Genomic DNA, 21,811 nt, shown 5'->3' with positions numbered 1-21,811 from the left:
GAGTATATATGAATACTAGGAGCTATTTCCTCCCACATCATCTGACTTCTTGTGTTTTGCAGAAAATTATTCTCCAACACATAACCTTTTTTTTTAAACCCTTACAGTGAGCAACCCACTCACTCTCTCATGAAACATCTCATTCTACTTGGGAATGGTAGTCACAATTAGAAAGGTTTTCCTTAAAATTAGCATAGATCTATTTTTCTGTGATTTCTATACATTGAACTATCTTCTGCCTTCTGAAGGGGATGATTTTTTCCCTAAATATCAAAAGTTAGCTAAGTAAGACTTGCAAGCCCAATGCAACTACCCGTTTATTTTTGTAAATAAAGTTTATTAGAACACAGCCAAGCTTACTTATTTATCTATTGTCTGTGGCTGCTTTTGCACAACAGCAGACTAGTTGCAACAAAGGACTTATGGCCTACAAAGTCAAAGATATTTATTATTTGTCCCTTGTAAGAAAGTTTCGACCTTTGCTGTATATGGAAGGCTTTGAAACACTTACAATTAATATGTGGGAAGCCCAGAACTGTGCCTAAAACTGTAGGTGGAATCTAGTGGAAGCAGAATAAAAGCACAATATCACCTCCTTTGTCCTGGACACCACACTTCTAAGATTAGCTTGATCTTTGACTGACATGTAATCCTAGCATGTATAAAGGAGATTATTTTCCCCAGGAACTTCTGTTAAATTCTTCCTCCCCACCCTGCACTGCTGTAGCTTAGTGTTAGAAACTATGTCCAAAACTTTACATCCTTCCAGCCTGTCCAAAGCAATCTGAAAACAACTGAGCATATATTCAAGGACTGCATTGGTAAGGGTCGGATCAGATGATGATATGCCCAAGCTAGGATTTTTTTAAGAGAATACAATCAAGAACCCATTGATATACCTGTGGGCAAGGTTGAAGGAACTAACAAGGGAATTTGTGACCACTGCTTCCCCATAGAGGGGGAATGGCAGGGAGGGATTTTGCTGAGACCCAGTGAGAGCTGGAGCCATGGAAGAAGGCCTGCCCAGCTGGAACTGTGGTAGTAGAGACACGACCACTGCCAGCACCAAGCCACGAGGAAGGCAGGGAGGAAGGAAAATATTACCCTGATGTGCTCTGCTCCCACCCTCTGCCTCTTGTGAGTGGAGCCCAAGCTGAAGCTTAAGTGCGGGATCAGAAGTCACCTCCACAAGGCACAGGGCAGGCCTGAGAGGAGGTGCAGAAGTTGGGGGGAGAGAATGGCAGGGCTAAATGATGCGCCAGGCACTTAATAAATACTGAGTGAATAAACAGATGGATGAATGAAGTGAGCTCAAGGCCCGTTGTTCAGTTAACGTTTGTCGAACTGCAGAAATGAGTGTTGGGGCCGTGATCTCCTTTATGATCTTGCCCCAGAGTCATCACTGCTATGGCTTGGCATTCCAGACTTTCTCCCCTTAGTGGAGGCCTTGTCCTGTACTCTACACCCTCTGCACCCTTCCCTAGCCTCGGCGGACCCCACGGTGTTTCCTGCAAGAGGGTAAAAGAAGTCTGGATTCTTCTGAACAGAGCCAGGACCTTATAAAAGAGAGGGCTTTAAGTCCTGAAGTTATTCTCAGAATCTAAAATGCATTCTAGAATGTTTGGAGTCTTAAAAAAGAAACAAAAAAATTCAATATCGCTGTACCGTATGAAGAGCAATTGGTGGCTTTTAAGACAGCTGCCCCAGACATTTGTCTTACAGGTTCTGGATTTGTCAGACACCTCATTATCAGGTGCCTTGGGGCTGGCTGTCTCATGTCCAAATGGCTCTCAACACATCATAGGCTTTTATCGCAAAGATGTCTGGGCTCTACATTCCTTTGGACAGTTGTAGTAATGCTGAAATAGGGGTGTGTGTGAGAGAGATCCTCAGTGGCCCACTTGTCACTCACTCCTCCATCAGTTGTGTCAGCCCAGAAAGTATTCAACACTTGGTTCCCCAGGGGACAGTCCTAAGGATTCTGAATTTTGAAGACATAGAACCAATTTGAAGGCTAGCTACTCTAACTAGATTTTTTAGCATGGAACGCACAAGACAAAATTGGGCACTGAATTAGGAATTGTGTGGTGCATAAAAAATGAATCTTGGAACACTGAAAAAATAAAATAAAACTTTTTTAAAAAGCAAAGTTTAAAAAGTAACTGCAGACATCGGTGGCCCAATTTTGATTCGAGTCCTGGAATCATTTTTGTTCTAACTCAGAGCCTCAGAGCCGTAGTACTGGCAGTTGTCACCTTGTGCCTCCCAGACTGAGGCCAGTCAATTCCCAGGGTTTAGAATGTCCTATACAAAACCCAGGGCCAGATACACTGGAAGGAGCAAAGTGGGAACCATGATTTCTGATGGGCACGGCCCAAGTGATAGAAGCCCACACCCAACAGCTCAGTGAACAACCTTATCTTCACCAAAAGTTAGTCCCTCTTGGAAAAGCATTCTTCCGCTTAGGCTCACATGAACCCATGAGACAGTGTCAAATCTGAGCTTCAGGTGAGCGCCACCAAACACCAGAAATTCAGCCCCGGCCATGATGGGATTTGTCAATAAACCTCACTCAAGGTCTCAAGGAACAAATTTCATCTAAATTTCATCAAATTTCAATCTAGTCCCAATTAGGATGACTGGCAAAATTTGAGTAAGATCTACTGATATATAGTAGTACTATGTCACTGTTAATTTCTTAATGATCTTAATCATTGCACTGTTAAGTGTAAGTTAAGTGTTAAGGTAGGAGAATGCCCTTAGTCTTAGGAAAATATACTGAAAAATTTAGGGGTTAAGAGGCATCATGACTGCAACTTATTCTCAAGTGATTCAGAAAAATAATGATTTTCATATACGGGGAAGAAAGTGATAAATTAAATATAGTAAATTATTAACTGTTAGGGTATCTGAGTGTAGGATTTATGGGATTTTCTTTTTTTAAGATTTTTTGCAACTTTTCTCTAAGTTTGAAATTACTACATAATTAAGTTGCCAAGAAACTAATTTCAAAAAACGAGGGCCATCGAATGCCTATCACTGAAGGGCAGTGATTGCGGTCACACTGGTGCTGAGAAGTGATTCAGAAATGATCTCCCCTCTTTGTCATCCTTCAGCTAAAATGAGTCATTTTGTCTTTCAGCTAAAGAACCTTTCTATTCATGGAGGTGAGCACTACAGAAGCTTTCCACATGAATCCTGAAGGTAAGGGCAACCTGATCACATGTCCCTCTGTCATACTTCCATCTGTCCTGCTGTCCATTTCAACCAGGCAAGGGTGGGGACTTGCCTAACTTGGCTCACAGAGAAGATAATTCCAAACTGGTCGATGTCCACATTGTCTCATTCTGCTGTTCTCAAAGACCTTTTCAATCTTCCAACTCGTCTTGCTCAAAACCTTCCATTTCTCTAAAAGGAAATACCAAAACTATTAATAGCTGATATCTCTTTGTGGTGCAATTATGAGAGATTTTTATTTTTTTCTTATGTTTTTTTCTGTCCTTGAGAGATTGTCAACAATGACTGTGTTACTTTCAAATCAGGAAAAGAAATACTGTTTGCTCTTATTTTCCCAAGCAGCTCTATGTAAATTTGTGCCATAGCTTTCTGTGCCCTCTTCAGCCCCCTAATGTCATCACTGCCTTGTGTCTTCATTTTCCCAGCCCAATGACAGACCTTCTGGAAAGACTCAGAGGTGAAAGGCCCTAGATTTTATCTTTCTACCATAGGAAAGCAAAATCATTTTATGGCCCACTGAGTCCCAGGTACAATCTTCTGGCTGGGATCTCACAATCTATTGTGAGATAGCTTGTGAGAAGTTGCCTCTCCTCACTTATAGTATCCTGTTGCCATTTTGGTATTGGAATTGGGTAGGAGTACTTAACTCACATTTTCCCCCTTCATCCCAACTCAAATACCATGGCCCTATTCCACCTCCCTAGGATGCCAGCCCCAGCTGACAAATCAGTCATGTGGAGTATCAAGACTCCATTGCCCAATGGAGAAACCAAGCCATATGGCTTTCCTCAGTATATACTACAGTAAAATGGGCTCTAGACCCACTGAGACCAATGTAACCATGTAAACCTGAGAACGCACTCTGCCTTCCAGAAGAAGTTATGGGCTCTTGAAGATATGAAACTGACTGGGTCATTGGTAGAAAAAAGTTGTGGGCCAAAATTGTCCTAGGATTTCCTGAGGTCCCCACAGGATATTTACTAGTCTTCCAAAATTGAGGCTTAGCCCAACAAGAACTCCTGTTTTTCATGCAAATGGGCTAAATGTATAGTATTCAGACAGAAGTTGCCAAAATCCTCTGGCACAGCAGGGCCCTGGGGGCATAATATAGCCTTCCCAAGAGTATTAGGTAACATTGCAACTGGTGAGCCAACCTAGCCAGATAACTAGCAGCCAATTTGGTTTTGTGCCTCTTGATGCCAAATGCCTCTGAGATTTTGTTTGAATGGAATGGAAAACAAAGAAAAACAGGATAGCACTGGATACTGTGAGTAGTCCTTCCATTCACGAGGACAGAGAGTTCCAGAAAAGCTTTGTGTAGTCTGAACTGTGTTGCAAAGCACCAGGGGGATTTGGCTGCTATTTTTATTTTATACACCACACTATTGCACTAAAGATTTGTGATTCAGTCTCTAATTGCTTCATAAAATTTGGTATTTTTAAACAATTAGACACCCATTCTTGGCAGTGATTTAGCTGCAAATACCTTTTTCCATGGCTCAGAGAGTGTAGAGCAGGTGAGGCTGTGGTACTTGTGGTACCAACTTGTGAGTCAAGGCCCAAGAGTAAATCCCAAGGTGCTTGGATTGGTACACGCTCTTCCTGCTCATCTTCACGCATGCCTCTTTTGTCCCTGGTCGATCTCCCTTCCCTGCACCCACCTCCCATTTTCCTCCACCCTTTACTCAACCTAGTGTTTGGTTTGAAATGCTGCCTCTGATGCCCATGAGTATCTGTGAAAACACAGGCAAGAATTTGAGAACATTTCCATGGTCATCCAAGAGAAACAGAAAGGCAGCTCAGTTTCAGGGTGAAAAGAACAACCAAAAAGCAATGCTCATAAAGAAGTTCAGAGGGGAAAATCTCCCTAGAAGAGAGGATTAAAATTAAGCCTGGATTCGCAGTTCCTTGCCAAGACTCCACAAAAATGCCACAGTCCATTTTGTGGCCTTGAATCTGGTGTCTGTTCTCTTTGACTTAACTTTCAGCCGTTCAGTCTTGCCCCAGTGATCTGCCTAACAATCCCTCCCTGGCATCTCCTCCTGAGGGTGGAACAGAACACCACTCAGACTGGCACACCAGGTTTTTTAACAAAAGCTTGGCATCCTCTCGACTCTACCTATTTCATCTCTCCACCTCCAGCCTTTTCCCAAGCTCCCATCTGCATGACTCTGACCTTAAATTTTCCAGACTGCAAGGGAGTTTAGAAACAGCCCAGAGAACTAGGGGTGGGGTGTGGAGGTGGTATATGCCCCCCACAGAGTATGCTTTGAAGCGTGTCTAAAACTCTATGCCTATAATCTTTTCACCCACCATGTTTGCCTGCCGAAGTCCTTCAGTCCTATCATTTGAGCCTCTGCTTTCACTAATGTATGGCATTGCTCAAAAGCTATGCACTGACCTAGAAGGGTAAGACCTTAATTTATAAATAATTTACCAGAGTAGCTTATTGGTACTTCTTTAAGACAAGGGCCTTGGAATTCAGACACAGGACAAGGTCATTGGATTGCTGCAGAGAGATTGAAATGATAGAGGTCTTGAACTCCAGACCCACACTGTCCAATACACTGACTATTAGCCCCATATGGCAATTTACATGTAAGTTCACTGAAAATAAGTAACTTTTAAAATTCATTTCCTCAGTCACACTGGCTACATTTCAAATGTTCATATGTGCCTACTGGCTACCATATTGGACAGAGCAGTTTGAGAACAATTTTATCATCATAGAAAGTTTCATTAGGCAGCACTCCTCTAGTCTGAGGCTGTTATTGGCAATGGGGAGTTCTGGAGAGGAACCCTAAAATCACCAGTTAGGTAGGGAGGAATAAAGAAGAGTAGAAGGAACAAAATTCCAAACAGAAAGTGAAAGGGGATGAAAGGCAAACTTTGGATGCTTTACCAAGGGCCCAACCCTAACCAAAGATGCCTCCACTCTGTCAAAAGCTCTCTTTGTTGACACCTGCAAATAAAGGAGTGACTGGGGTCAGCTTTGGGCCCCATTTCCTCCATTGTATGGCCCCTCGATTCTGTGTGCTCCTTTTGAAGCAAGAGACCCTATCCCAAATCCTAAACTGAGAGGGCTTAAGCATACCACTCACACACGAAGTCACTGGGCTTCTAGCCAGAGGGAAATCACCACTCCAGTTAGCATAAGGCATACATTCAGTATCCAAGAGTCCAAATCCAAAGACATCCAGGGGAAAATGAATAACTTCTCCATCTGGAATTAGACCTCCAGAGAGTCTGGGGGACATGGTGGATCAAAGAGCAATTATCATCCTTTATTTATAATGGCAGATCACTCCTGCATGACGCGTGCCATTGTGTGGAGCATTTCACATATTAATCCAGCTCATCTTCACAATAACAGGCTAAGGAAAGCAAGGCAAATGTACTGTCTCATCACTTTCTATTAGAAGAAATTCACACTCAAGAGAAAGCCATGTGCCACAGTTGACCAATTGCTCACTGCAGAAACAACTTTGGAAACTATCCTCCCCTACTCTGTGGTTCCTGTCACCTCCCCCAGGTGATGGTTATTTTGTATCTGTCCAAATCCTTACATGTGTCAGCCCCAAAGGGTGTGACCTTGCCTCAGATCATGACTCTGGTTTGTGTCCAACATCAAGCCAACAACAGAGCCCTAGTAGCCCCGCAGACCCTTCATTCCCAATGACCCACGCAAGCTGCCAAGCAAGAGGGCAAAGTGAACTCATGTCTAGAATGAGCACACCGATAGAACTTTTCTTAGGAGACCCCTTCTAGACAAGAGACAATATCCAGAAAATGGCAGAATGGGAATTGTGTTCACGGCAGCCTCTGCACCGTTCTTCTCGGGTCCACTTTCCTGTGCACGAGACGCAGGCAAGTACTGTTTTCTTGAGTCCCAAAAGTCCAAGTCTGCTGTGGTAAACATGCCTGTGGCTTTTGCTTGCTAGAAAAAGATCCAATAACCTGGATCAGATTAGTCCATGTATTGGACTTTCAATAGTTTGTGCCAAATATTTATGACTTATTTTCAGATTTGAAAGAATTTCTCACTGTATGGGGAGCCATTTACATACATGTCTAAATGGCAGATGAGATTCTGGATTTTCCTTTGACAGTAGCATGTACAGAAATAAACAAGAATGCAGGGTAATTATTAGACTTTTGTTTCTGGTGAGCTCTAGTACTAAATTAGCCATTGTCCAGAGAACCAGAAAGCAAAAATCAAAAAGATAAGAATAATTAAATAGATACAACAGTAAGGATAGTGACAAAATAAACAATTACTTTAAATCTGTCCAATAAAGCAATAGTCCTAGTGACAACATACTGTTTTATTGCTTCACTTTTACAGCAACATACAGATACTTCTCAAGGTCTGCCTAGCTCTACCTCTAAGCCACCCAGTTAATACATATTCATGGGCTCGGTGGGTATTTGTTGAAAGATGGATTGATGAGTGGATGGATAGACGGACAGATGGTTGGGTGGATAGATGTTCCAGCCACTAAACTAGGTGGGCCTTGTCTTTTTCTGAAAATGCATTACAAAGGGCTGAATCATGATTTTCCTTCCTCCTCCCCATTCTCACTTACTGCAACCGCCCTGGGAGTATTTACCAGTCCACCCCCAGGCTCAGCCAAACTCAAGGACCTTGACCATAACATCTTTGATTGGACAAGTGGCTTCTTGTTAAGAAAGAGCTCTTTCCCAGGGAGTCTGAGGAGTAAAAGGAAAAGAGAAAAGAGGGAATATAAGCCCGTAAGAGAGACAAGTAATCATCTTGCTGCATAAGTAGTTCACATGTTTTGAAGGAAGAAGCAAGTTTGAAGAACATATTGTACATGACTGAGAAAGGGTGATTAAATCCAGTAGAGACAGGATGTGCTTATACAAGATGTGGAGCAAAGTGAGGGAAGAGAGGGAGATTTGGGGACTGATAGCGGTTTCAAGTTTGAGCAACAAGCAAGGAGGTGGGGCTTGAACCCTGGAGCCCATGGGCTGTCCCACCTCCTCATCAAGCTTTGAACTTCCAGATCCTCCAGCTCTGCGTATCACAGATGAACAGAGGCTGAGGGGCCAGGATAAAGCCAGTGGCCAGCTTTTGAGAGAGAACCCTACCGAACTTCTTAAACTCCTCTCAAATAAGGTGACCCCACCCTTCTCTGAGGCTCTGAAAAAACAGATTTTCCATGAAATTGCCTTTCACCCACTTGTCAGAAGCTTAATGGCAAATAATGGCTAGCTACCCCTGGGTATTTTAAAGAACTCTTAGGTGGACACGGTAATGGAATTCAGACAAGTAGAGGGAATTCTTAAAAACAAGGGAGCAGGCAAGGGGACATCAAGAACTATTGCAGACACTGCATGGGGTGAGGGGTGGGGGGATGGGGCGCCAGATTTGCCACACACTGATTAACACAGGGAAGTTGGCTATCACCCACTGCTTAAAATTTTGTCACAACCCAAATAAGCAGTTTCTCTAGTCCCCAGATGGGGCCCTTTTCCATGTATTTACACCATGAAGGGACAGCTTTTTATTAGGAGACTCTTTTGCGGTGTTAAAAATTTTATTATGATTTTTTCCTCCTCAATGACAAACATGATAACTTTTTAAGTATTTTAGGAATATTTTATTTTATTTGAAAATTAATCATTATTTTATTTTTTTTTTTTTTAGGATTTTTACTTATTTATTTGACAGAGATCACAAGTAGGCAGAGAGGCAGGCAGAGAGAGACAAAGGGAAACAGTCTCCCTGTTGAGCAGAGAGCCCGATGTGGGATTCGATCCAGATCCCAGGACTCTGGGATCATGACCTGATCCAAAGGCAAAGGCTTTAACCCACTGAGCCACCCAGGCACCCCTCTTTTTTTATTTTAAAATCATCCTCCTAGAGATAACTACTGCAAATATATTGGTATATATATTTGCTAGTCTTTCTTCTGTGCACATAAAATATAGAGAGATACAGATCTTAGGATTGAGGTCAAAGACATTGACTTTTCATACCCAGTCTTCTTTTTCCTTTGCACAGGTTTCTTTTTGTTGTTGTTGTTTGTTTGTTTGTTTGTTTGTTTTTGTTTTTGTTTTCTGCAGGTTTCTATATCATTAAATTTTTTATTACATTTTTTAAAGATAAACTAATACTTTATTGTAGGAATATACCATGATCTAGTTAAATAATCCCTTATCATTTGATATTTTGATTTCTTTCAGTGTTCTCTTTTTACAAATAATGTTGGGGGGACTTTTTTTGGTATGGAATTGTTCTTGCACATATCTGTTCATTTGGAACAAATTTCTGGAATTGTATTTTTCAATTCAAAGTGTATCTACATTCACAAGACTTTTAATATATATTACCAAAAGGATTATACCAATTTATACTCAGAAGACAAAGTGTCAGTCCAACTGCTATTATTGAGCAGCCAGAAGTGTTTCCAAACTCAGCTGATACCATCCTGAAATATTACAGGGGTGGAAGAAGAATAAAATAAAATATTTTACATGAAGATACTTTGAAAATTGAAACTTCCATGAAATCACATGTTGCCACTATTATCTATTTTTAAACCACCCAAGGTGGAAAAGCCATTACCTCTCTCAACCACATATTCCAATTATTAACAGCACTTTTTTTTTATTTCTTTTCAGTGTATCAGAATTCATTGTTTATGTACCACACCCAATGTTCCATGCAATACATGCCTTCCATAATACCCACCACCAGGCTCACCCAACATCCCACTCCCTGCCCCTTCAAAACCCTCAAATTGCTTTTCGGAGTCTACAGTTTCTCATGATTCGTCTCCCCCTCCAATTTCCCCCAACATGCTTCTCCTCTCCATCTCCCCATGTCCTCTGTGTTATTTCTTATGCTCCACAAATAAGTGAAACCATGTGATAATTGACTCTCTTCTTGACTTATTTCACTCAGCATAATCTCTTCCAGTCCCGTCCATGTTGATACAAAAGTTGGATATTCATCCTTTCTAATGGAGGCATAATACTCCATAGTGTATATGGACAACATCTTCCTTATCCATTCATCTGTTGAAGGGCATCTTGGTTCTTTCCACAGTTTGGCAACTGTGGCCATTGCTGCTATGAACATTGGGTACAGATGGCCCATCTTTTCACTACATTTTACTGGGGTAAATATCCAGTAATACAATTGAAGGGTCATAGGGAAGCTCTATTTTTAATTCCTTAAGGAATCTCCACACTGTTTTCCAAAGTGGCTGTACCAACTTGCATTCCCACCAGTAGTGTAAGAGGGTTCCCCTTTCTCCACATCCTCTCCAACACACATTATTTACTGTCTTAACAGCACTTTAAAAGAGAAAATCCTTCTCCACTTCCCTCTACATGCAACTAATACCCAATAAATTCCATTTATTGAGCCCTTTTATGCATCGAGCTTTGATTATGTTTGAGGAATATAGAAGAAGAAAAATAAACACAGATCTTGACATCAGTGAGCTTCTAACTTGGGTAGATAGAGGGAGAAAGAAGGGTAAATCGGGAGTCATCATCAGGTCCTAGGAGTTCTAGGTTGGGCTTTCCCCATTTGGGGACTATCCAAGGAATTCCCTGTCTGGAGGAAGGAAAGATGAAACTGGTGGTAAGGAGGCAAGTGAGTTTTGGTTGGGTGGCCCTGTGCCAATCCTCACTGTTTATGAAACAATATGGAGAAACCACATTGAACTAGCAGCTATATTCCTACATAGAAAGGGAGTTCTTTCTGGGGGTGAAGACTTTAGTAAGCCACATGCTGGAAAGTCTATGACCCCCATGTGGGTATACTTTGAGGAACACTAGATAGGTAGAGTTTCTCTAGAACTCAGCCTGGAATTTTTAGTCAGTGAGGCAGGAGAGCAGAAACTGAGAATAGAATTGCTTGGGACCATAGAGGGGATTTTAGAGAGGTTTAGAAGGAAGATAAAATGGGTGAGATACAGCATCGGGGGAAAGGAACTTTGGAGGGGAAGACAGAGATGCCTTATAAGGACTTTTGCCAAGTGAAGGTTGTGAAGTGTGCTATCTGTCTACCCCCCAAATACTTGCTCTTGTGAATACATAAAAGGATGTAGGGCTGCAGATGGGTGGAGAGTGAGAATGAAGGCTGCCTGTTGGAGGCTGCCACACCTGGTTTATTCATCTTTCATTCTGTAGGCATCTGAGCATTCCTGTGTGCTCAGAAGATTTCTGTGAAGCAGGAAAGCCCTCTTCTGAACTGCACAGAATATTAAAGTGAATGTTATGTGCTGTTCCTCTCATCCTGGCTCAGCGGGCTCAGTTGGGTTCCATGTGCCTGGCACATGTACGGAACTTTAAAAAAGAGGCAGGGATTGCAGTGGGGCCTTTTAGGCAATCGAGGACATTTAGAAATACAAACCAGAAATCCAGGTGTGTATCAACCCCTCTCCTTAAGCAAACCCATGAAATGCATCCCAAGTCATTTATATTTTGACTTGTGAATAAATTGGCAATTAACAGAACTTTGAGTATCAGCAAAGCAGCAAATTTCCTTTTCAAATCATATTGCCCTTGTGGTCATATTAAAATTAATTTCTGTCCTAAAACTGAGTTGAGAAGCATGGGAATGTAACAATAGGATGTCTGCTAGGTCAAGGATGAAAATCATTATGGATAATCTCCCAAGAAGAGTGTTTACAAAGATAGGGAGAAATTGACTACCCTTTTGAATATTGACTTCTTCATCTTTTATTTCCCCCCTTCGGTGGTCTCAGGATTGTCTGGAAAACACAGCATCAATTACATATTGTGCAAAGAGGTGATGTTGTTATTGTAAAGTAATGACTCAGCAGTGATTTACTGGATTCTACCAAGCCAAGGTCATGATGGCCAAGTATGCAGACATTTGCATAGGCCCACTCCACTTCTATGAGCAAGTGCATTGGTACAGGAAGCCTAGCAACCAGTTGGGAGTTGAACCTACTGTTTGTTGTTGTGCTAAGAGTCTGGTAGACTAAGAAATACAGGGAGATATCCTTTTATAATTGACAATAGCATTTGCTTTTTAAGCTATTAAGCATATTTTAGCATATTTTTCTAAGTACATTGTCTTACTTTGGAATACAGAAATGCATCAATATTCAAAGCACACTTATTAGGCAACCACATCTTAGCTAGCTTTGTTACCCATCTGTCCTTGAGTTCAAATTAATATACATGAACAGCTTTATTGGAAGAATCGGTAAGGTCTCTTGTTCCTCAGTAATAGGAAGGGCCTATTTGATTAATGGAAGAATGGTTTTCAGAGCTCAGGGTCAAGTTTTCTTTCAGTGGGTCCGTGAATTAGAATAATATATTACCTATGGCCTTATAAACTATTCAGTCAACCAGTCATCCAACAGGTGCTGTTGAACACCATGAACATGCATAAATGTGACAGTATGTGGGAGTGGAAAATGTGAAGGAAACAAGACAGGTTACTCTGAGAGTTTGATGATGGTATTCGAGATGGAACAGTGGCGGTAGGCCACATGTCAGAGATTTCCCACTTAGTCAGAGGTCTTTTGCTTGGTTAAATATAGTAGTTACCATCTAAACTAAGCTGCACCCACTCTCCCCGGATTAGCCAAGCTAAGTAAAACTAGCTATTATAATACCCAATTTCTCTATATCTTGGAAGCTTGATAACCAAGGGTTTACTTGTCACCCAAGTCACAGTTCATTAGGCATCAGCAGGGGACGCAGGATCCTTCCATCTGTTGGCTATGCCTGGCACTTAAGACCCGTAAGTCCTTAAGTTCGTCTTCCTCTGGCCAGTAATAGATGAAAGAGAGAGAAAAAATGAATGAATGAATAAGAGAATGTATGAAAAGTTTCAAACACCCTGACCAGATTAGAAGTATATCATTTTTGCTCACTTTCAGACACCAGTACCCTGTCACCTGATCCCATCTAATTACAAGGGAGTCAGTCCCGTGATCTTTAAATCTATGCCCAGAAAGAAAAGGAAAACCAAATTTCTGATGGACAACCTAAGTTTTTACCACTCCTGTGAATGGTCTCCCAGGATTCTAAGATGACAGGAAAAAGCAGGAAATAAGGAGGAAAAATGCTTTTGACACATTCTTGAGAAGTTCTTCTTAGACATGTTAACTTTATCAGATGTGCACAAAGCCCACTCTTAATGTTTTAAAAATTCTCCCATCAGGCACTTCGCCAGTGCACTTCATTTTTCCAGACTTTAGTTGCCCCATATAGAAAAGTGAGATTGGATCACAGACCTTTCAAGTCTTTTGGTTTCTTCATATCCAAAATTCTAGAACTCCTGCTCTGCATTTCCTCCTGAGACAAGTAAGCTGGGAACCAAGGAAGCAATGTCACTGGGCCAATAATTAATTTTCCATTTTAATTTTAACTTCCTGTCTTACTTCCACAAGCCAGATTTCTACAAATTGAAACTATACATAATAGACAAGGTTGTTAAATATTATATTGATTTATTTTTTATGGCAAAGTGAAGTCGTTTTGTGAATGGGTTAATAACACACACACACACACACACACACACACACAAAGTCCACAAAGATCCCTCTGTGAGAAAATAATCTTGTTTGAAGAGTCCTGCAAAACATGTACTCCTCCTAATCTCCTGTCCAGTATTAGTTTCACGGAGCTAACAAACAGTGCTATCTCAGTGCCGTAGGGCAGCTCACTCTGCAAAAGGACAGCCCAGCAGCTGCAGGTTGATAGTGGCTTGCTAGGCTTGACTGGCCTCTGCTGGACTCATCTAGGTTGCACCTGTGTTCTTGTTCAAGAACCCAGACTAAGGGAGCAGCCCTTATCTGGGACATCTGGAGACCAAGTGGAGAACAATCACAGGAAGCCTGAAGCCAAACTGTTCCATTGTATTTAGGGCTTCTGTTGGGACACAGCAAAAACAAGCACCACCATTCACATCCCATCAGCCAAAGCTTTTCACACGGCCAAGTCCAAAGTCATTGAAACGGGGTGTGTATTCCTACCACAGGGTGTAGGATTCTGTTCAATGACAATGGATGACGATAATGCAGTCCTTTGCCTGGGAGAGAACAGATATTTGAGGAGTATAATCCAATCTTCTTACACTCCATAGATGGGTGACAGACACAAGTGAGCCAGAGATGACAGGTAGAGCTAATAGAATTACAGAGCAAAGAGCAAATGAGAAGGTGTGAAGCCTTTGGTGATGTGCAGAGATTAAACCCAGCTGATAACAAGAATGTAAGAGGAGAAGAGAATGTTTGCTTTCCTGCTCTCTGACTCTCTAGGATGAGAGGGGTCAGATCAGGAGGAGCCAGGACCTGCAAACCAGTCATCCCCCCCAAGAAGAGCAGGGGAGTGAAGAAGGAGGAGGAGAGGGATTGCGCTAGAGGGAAGGAGGCAGGCAGCCAGATGAGCTGTGATGCCTGGGCATCGGGCAGAGATCCAGGGCCTGCTGGGCCAACTCATGGGAGAGCTAGGGTCTTCAGAGCGGACAGCAGAATTACGGGACCAGGGCCCTGGGCAGGACCCATGCAAGACTTCCTTTGGGCTTCTCTCACTGGATGGACATTTGTCCCAGCGCCTACAGACAGGTCTCCAAGGGCTCCAGCCATGGAAACCTGTGGGTAGAGGTTTCCAGATCACGGCACTCTTCAGGCTAAACTAAAACATTCTATCACAGGATAGGGGGTGGAGAAGCAGCCAATTCTACCTTCACATCTTCCTTCCCCACCTCTTTGCCTAAGAACCACCTAAGTGTTCACTGGAAATGCACCTTCCTTAGAAGGCATGACATAGGGCAGCCGGTCAGTGGTATTCTCATAGCAGCCCACGGTGATACATGGTAGCTACCCTCGTGCTGAGTATCGGTGACAGAGAGAGGTTGAATCCCTATGGTGTCCACCTGAAACTAATGGAAAATTGTGTGGCAACCCTAGTCAACTGAAAAATATTTTTGAAAGCACAAAGCATTTAAAAATGCCTCTTCTGTTGCCCGGCTAGCTCAGTCAGAAGAGCATGAGACTCTTAAAAATGCCTCTTCTACTACAAACTCTCAGCCAATAAAAAACTAAGTCCTAGAGAGCTAATGCAGAGCACCGTGACTATAGATGACAATGCTGTTATAAACTTCAGAGCAGCTAAGAAACAGGATCTTATGTGTTCCCATCAACGGCAGGTGATGGAGGTGTTAACACTAAGGTGGTAATGCTATTGCAATATTTAAATGTAGCAAATCAACATGATGTTCACCTTGAACTTATACAGTGTTTTATGCCAATGATATTTCAATAAAACTCTTTAAAAAAATTTTAAATGACACCAGAGCCCCAGAGCCACCTCTGCATAGGGGAAGTGCGCTGAGGGAACCCTTTATCAGGTAGAGGGCCCCTTTAAGGAGCTCAGAACCCACAGCCCCAAGGGCCTCTGGGGGCCATGGCCCGGTGGTTCACAATACAGATCTCAGAGCCCAATGGCTGAGCTCATCCCCTTCCATACAGTGCTCACTGGCTGTATAACCTTAGACAACTCATGGAGCCCTTCTGTGTCCTCATCTGTAAAATGGGCATGTTATTACTAGTGCTTGCATCTCAGGCTTGTTGTGAGGAGGAGGCCTATAGCATGTCCTGTGTAAGGGTTTGCCAGTTTTCTCACCACACATTTTTGAGCACACTGGAGGCTTTTAAGATAACATTATTGGCTTAAACCACTGACCCCTCTGAGCTTCAGTTTTCTCATCTTGGAAATGGGAGCAATGATATCACAGTAGTAACAGCAGTAGGAGGAGTACGAGGAGTAACAATTCCCTGCCCACTGCCTGGTATTATTGTAAAAATAAAATGTGATAGTGGTGAGAAAGTGCAAAGTGCTTTGCTAACTGTAACTCACCGTGTAGACAAGAGGTTTGTCGTGTGCTCTTTGGTGGTGGTATTAATTTGAGACAGGGCTCAAAATCTAAAGACTGGATTCCCATTTTTGCTCTGTCTTCTACCCGGAGGGATGGCAGACAGAGCCCATTACCTCTCTGAGCCCCAGTTTCCTCTCCTGTCAAACGGAGCTTCTTAGCGGAGGTGTGACCTGTGTCAGATGACACTTGGCAGTTAGTGCTTCCCCACTTTCACTTCACACTGGAATGTTCTGGAAAGCCTCTTAAAAATGCCTGCGTAGAGGTGGCCCCAACCCTCAATTAGGCAGAATCTCTAGGGAGAAGTCACAGGAATGGGTAGTTTTAAGAAGTTGCCTACGTTGTCCTAATGTGAATCCTGGCGGTCTCCCAGCACCGTCTCCACCAAGTGCCCCCTCAGAGCTCCCTCTGGGGGTCCTGGGAGAGGAGGGAGAGAGGGTGTCTGGAATCAGAGGTGAACAGTGTACATCAGCCTTTGTATTGTTTCTAGTAATTTCCGCACGGCCATGGTGTTCAGACCACACTTTCGGGCTCTCATGAAGTGGTCATTTTATATAAAAGTGGTTCCCTTGTGGAAAGTGCCAGATGTTTCCCACCGAAGGATGTCTCCCAATAGGGAATAAGATGGACAACTGTTGGAGAAGCAATAAAATGTACCCTTGATCACTGCAGTGATAAAAAGTCATAATAACGGATGGTCACATGTGCAAGGGTCTTGCGATGAAGATTCACAAATGGGTAAAAATGCTGTCCGGGCCGGACACAGAAACAGGTCGTTGTTGCAAGGTGCCTGTTTGCCAAGATCCCAGGGAGGGCTAGAGCCTCCCTTCCCCTCCGTCTCCTCTCCCCGAGCACCATACCCCCAGCTTTCCCTGTCTGTGTCAAAAAGCAGCTGCCCCTTCTCCTTAAAATCTCTTCCCTTGCCTCCTAAAGACAGAAAACTAAGCTGGCTCCACATCTAGTGTTGGATAAGACGAATACAGGACCAGTTCTTCTCTCGCATGCAGAGTTTCCTCCCATATCTTATTAGATTCTTGTTGGGCTTTGTCATCTTGACGGCTTCACGGATTCATTTACTCATGCTACAGGCAGTCACTGAGCATATATAAACATTTGGGCAAAGTTTATATAATGCTTTTAATCTTGAGCCTTAATCTCAGCCTTCTGCTGCTATCTGCACTCTGAGCAGATTACGGCTTCGGTTTTCCAGACTGAACACTGGCATTCAGTATTGGAACGACCAGCTAGACTCCTGGAAATCAAAGGATATCTATGGGGTTCTCTCCCTGTTATTTTAGCCTCAGGCCATCTAACCACATTGGAACAGCAGGTAAGGAGACCCGGTGGCCAGAGAACCCCAAACAGGCAGACCCCAAAGGAAGCACCTAACTCTTAAAGCAGGGATGAATACATGTAAAATTTGTTAATAAGAAATAAGACTTTTTTACATTTTTAGGAAAAGAGAGACATTTGAAATTTGTTTTGCGTTCATAGTCAGGAAAAGTGGCAGGTGGTGTCCTCACCATTGATGTTGGGAAACTCAAGCTGCAGAGGAATGCAAGATTTGAGGAGTTTGGGGCTTCCCCACCATCTGAGTCTTGGTTGTTTTTGTTGTTGTTCTTGTTGTTTTATAATGTCCTGTATTCTTTTTTTTTTTTTAAGATTTTATTTATTTATTTGACAGAGATCACAAGTAGGCAGAGAGGCAGGCAGAGAGAGGGGGGGAAGGAGGATCCCCGCTGAGCAGAGACCCCGATGCGGGCTCGGTCCCAGGACCCTGGGATCATGACCTGAGCCAAAGGCAGAGGCTTTAACCCAATGAGCCACCCAGGCACCACCAATGTCCTATATTCTTATTCAAAGTTTCTTCATTCGGAAGTGTTGAAATTTGCAGTTGATTCTTACCCACATTTTTAATTGTGAAAATACGCAACATTCTTAATTGTGAAAATATTCTTTATGACGTATCAAGTAAGCTCAGAAAAATACAACAAATGGGTGATATTTTCTGTTCCAATTTCTTTCTTATTGAAAAATGTAAATATTTAAGGTCACTAATTGTAATAGGTCTTGTATTTTTGTCTCCGTTCAGAATAACTTCCTTGAAACACATTTTATACAACAAAACTCATCAGGTCATTTGTTCTTATTTATTACTCTTTTTATTGTTTCAACAAATGTATATGCTGCAAAATCGTAGCATATAAATTTCTTTCCTTTTTGGTAAGTAATGTAAATTTATCCACTTAAAACTAGGAGCTTCATCAATTTTTTTTTAATTTCATATATCTTTTATTCAGTTTATTTAAACAAACAAATAAGAAAAAAACAGTTTACCCATTTTTCCCTACCCCCCCCACCCGTCCGCCTCTGACAACCATCATATCTATGAGCTTAGTTTTATAGATATAGATTGGTGATAGATTTCTATTTTAGGTTCCACATATAAGAGAAGTCACACGGTATCTGTCCTGCCATCTGAGTCTTGATCAGTCTTATCAAAATCCAGGTTTGCCAAAACCTGGAAATGACTCAAATGTCCATCCAGAGTAGGACGAATAGATAATGGTCTTTCATTCAACATAATATGAAACAAGATAAATGAGATGAAGTGAAAATGAACTTCGTAGAACTGCATGCAGAAAGATGAGTCATAGAGCAGTGTGGGATTAAGGAAGCCAGACACACGCGCTCACAAAGGCATGCTGTATGATTACATTTCTATAAAGTACAAAAGTAGGCAAGAGTAATCTGTGATGTTAGAAATCAGAAGAATGGTTTCTATTGGGTGGGGTAGAGATCAGGGGGAGACACCAGGGGGATGTTGGGGGCACTGCTAGTGTTCTGTTTGTTGACCTGGTCATAACATGGGCATATCCACTTTGCAGTAATTCATTAAACATAACACTTACAATGTGTGCATATCTTATGTGTGATGGTCTTGAAAGAAATCCAAATCCTGGGGCGTCTGGGTGGCTCAGTCAGTTAAGTGTCAGCTCTTGGTTTCGACTCAAGTCACAATCTCGTGGGTTATGGGATTGAGCCCCTCATCAGGCTCCCCACTCAGCAGGGAGTCTGATTAAAGTTTCTCTCTCTCTGGCTCTCCCTCTTTTCTCTCTCTTTATCTCTCTCTCTTAAATAAATAAGTAAATCGTTAAAAGGAAGGGAGGGAGGGAAAAAAGAAATCCAAATCTTGACGTGGGCCCTACTTATCCATCAGAAATTGAGCTTGCCATAGCTAAGTAGGTCCTCAGAGTCACTGCCTAGCATAGTAGGTCCATTTCTACAGTCAAGGGAACTGGGTCAAAAATCTGATTAGAACATTGGATCAATAGGGGCAGATGAGGCAGGACAAGGTGGGGACTGCTCTCACTTAGGGGATCAGCAGGTTTGGGGAACAAGTCACACAAAACGGTAGAGCTGAGATCCCTGGCATTCAGAATTGATCTGGGCCTAAGTGGGCCGGAGTATGCAGATGGTGGGCACACAGTGGCTCTGCCAGTGGATAGACAGTGGGGAGTGGTGTGTTGGGAGCTCAGATCTGTTACTTCTTACTCTCCTGAGCCACACTGCCTCCCCTCCTATGGTTGACCCTTTTCACTGTGGGTAGTGGGATCAACACACACTGTGGGACTATGGCCCTGATTTTCCATCCAGGAAGAGTAGCTCTTATTTCCTTGAAAAGAAGCTGTGAGGCATAAAATTCCTTTTTTCAACTCTTGGCCTCTGTAGAAGAGACTTGGCTTAATGGAAGAGGGTGATGAAGGGAAGCTTCTGGAAAAGAGGGCCTGGGCAGGATCAGCATTGATGCAGAATGAAATGGGGAAGTTGGAGGATTTTATGGAGATCATACCACAGTGGGACATAGCACTGTGGGAAGGTATATTTGAATAAGATAATGGGAGGACCACAAAGTTGGGGGGGGGGGTGTCTCTGAGGATTCAGAAGCAAGGCAGCTGATCACGGGTAAGGTGCTGACTTCCTACAAACCTGCTCTTCAGTCCGGAGTCTTGCATGTTTAAACCACAATCACACCCAGGGAGCTAGTGAGGACTGAAGCCAAGATAATTGTCTTGAACTGAGCTATGGGGCTGACTTTTTCCTAATTGAAGTCCAAATATTTGGAGCAATTTGCCCCCATAACCATCACTGAAAGCAGGCTGTGGGCAAGGAGGCCTTTATCAAGATCTCACTTGCAGTGGGAGCTGGGTAGCCAGGGGGAGGCTTAAAGAAACAAAAAACACATTTATCCCTAGCCTAGTATCCACCAGCCCTAAACATTGGTCAGTGGACAAGCAGGTGGTATGCTTGCTTCTGGAAGAAAGCACTATACGTGACCCAGGTTAACATCCAGCATATCTCCCTCTGGAGTTAGCAGTCAAGATCACCTTTCTTCGTGAAAGTTTACCTAGCCCACTGCATTGACCTGCCGGGGGCTAAGATACAGCATGAGTTGAGAAACCACTGCTGAAACACAGGAACAACACCACTAGATCTAATCCGCTGGAATGGGGATTTCAAAACACCAGAAAGTGCATGGTGGTTATTAGCCAGATTCTAAGACTGTGCAGGAAATCCCCTGGGGAAATGGGGTTTTGATTTTGTTTTGTTTTGTTTTGTTTTTTAGCCCATAAAATACTTCCTTAAAGCTTTCTTATAGGAAAACTCCATTTAAGAGAGTTTCTTTGAGCCTGGGCCAGCACACCAGGAAGCATGAGCAATGGTAATGCCTGCTTTTCTCGCCCCCACCCTGCTCTCCCAATCTAGCCATTTCTTTTGCAAAACACATGCGGCCCTGATTTGGTAGAGCTGTCCAGACCTTGCCTAAAAATTGTGATTTACAGCATGTTGATCTCAAACATTTTGAGGCAATGCCCAAAAGAGCAGAGAAGTCTCAATAAAAGGATATTCTAGAACTTCTTTAGCCATGGGGCCAAATCCCATCCCTAAGCCAGGATGAGGTCATCAGATCTCCAAGACAAAGAAGCCTTCCAGGGCTGTATAGACCTAATGAAGTCATATTTGTGGGAGCAAAGTGTCTGAAAGCCCCAGACATATATAGGACTGGCAGCTGAGGTGAATTCTCTGAGCTCCGGCTCTCCTGTCTCCATGCCTGCTCACGGCCTGGCGTGCTGTTCCCTCAGGTATGGGCCCATTGCTGTTGTCTCCATTCTCCACCCCCGACCCCTCGCAGAAGGAGGGATCATTGCACTGTCCATCGCAGTCTGCAAATCAAGATTATTCTTAGATGCTCTCAGATTCACTACATTTCTCTCTCCTATTGGCATCGGACTGACAATTTACTAATCCTCTCTGTGCTTCAAGATCCTCACCTCTTCAAAGGGGAGGTAATAGTCTGTGCCACTCATGGGGCTCTCGTGAGGGCTGATGGAGCAAACGATGAGGACACTTGGCACAGTCGGGCCCGTAGTAAGTGCTCCAGACACCGTACGCATGATTACACCCCTGGTGATCCTTTAGCAACTTGATTTAAATTGAATGACCCAAGGGATTAGATGGCTAAGGTAGTTCAGAGAGTGCAACCTGGGGAGGGAGAGGCATTTGGAAGGATTCCTGGAAGAGCAACTAGAAGGTTCCCAGAGAGCAACATCCTGGCTTCCTCACAGGAGCCCAATAGAAGAGAGGACTTGATGGTGTCTAGTTGCCCCAAATCTCTGT

General features: G+C 42.9%; 1 protein-coding gene across 3 annotated transcripts in view; it reads left to right on the top strand.

Moving 5' to 3' along the window:
* The window catches only part of PRLR (prolactin receptor), a 174,074-nt gene that overhangs the window by 128,699 nt on the left and 23,564 nt on the right, over nt 1-21,811 (top strand). For all 3 annotated transcript variants that reach the window (XM_045079463.1, XM_004738036.3, XM_045079462.1), the window contains one exon: nt 3,143-3,204. The gene's annotated coding sequence lies outside the window, so the exon portion shown is untranslated. The remainder of the gene's footprint in view (nt 1-3,142; nt 3,205-21,811) is intronic.

The sequence above is a fragment of the Mustela putorius genome, unplaced genomic scaffold, assembly GCF_011764305.1.
Source record: "Mustela putorius furo isolate JIRA1106 unplaced genomic scaffold, ASM1176430v1.1 tig00000407_pilon_pilon_pilon, whole genome shotgun sequence".
Classification (NCBI taxonomy): Eukaryota; Metazoa; Chordata; class Mammalia; order Carnivora; family Mustelidae; genus Mustela; species Mustela putorius.
The sequence above is the reverse complement of the archived record's forward strand: the minus strand, read 5'-3'. Positions and strand labels throughout refer to the sequence as shown.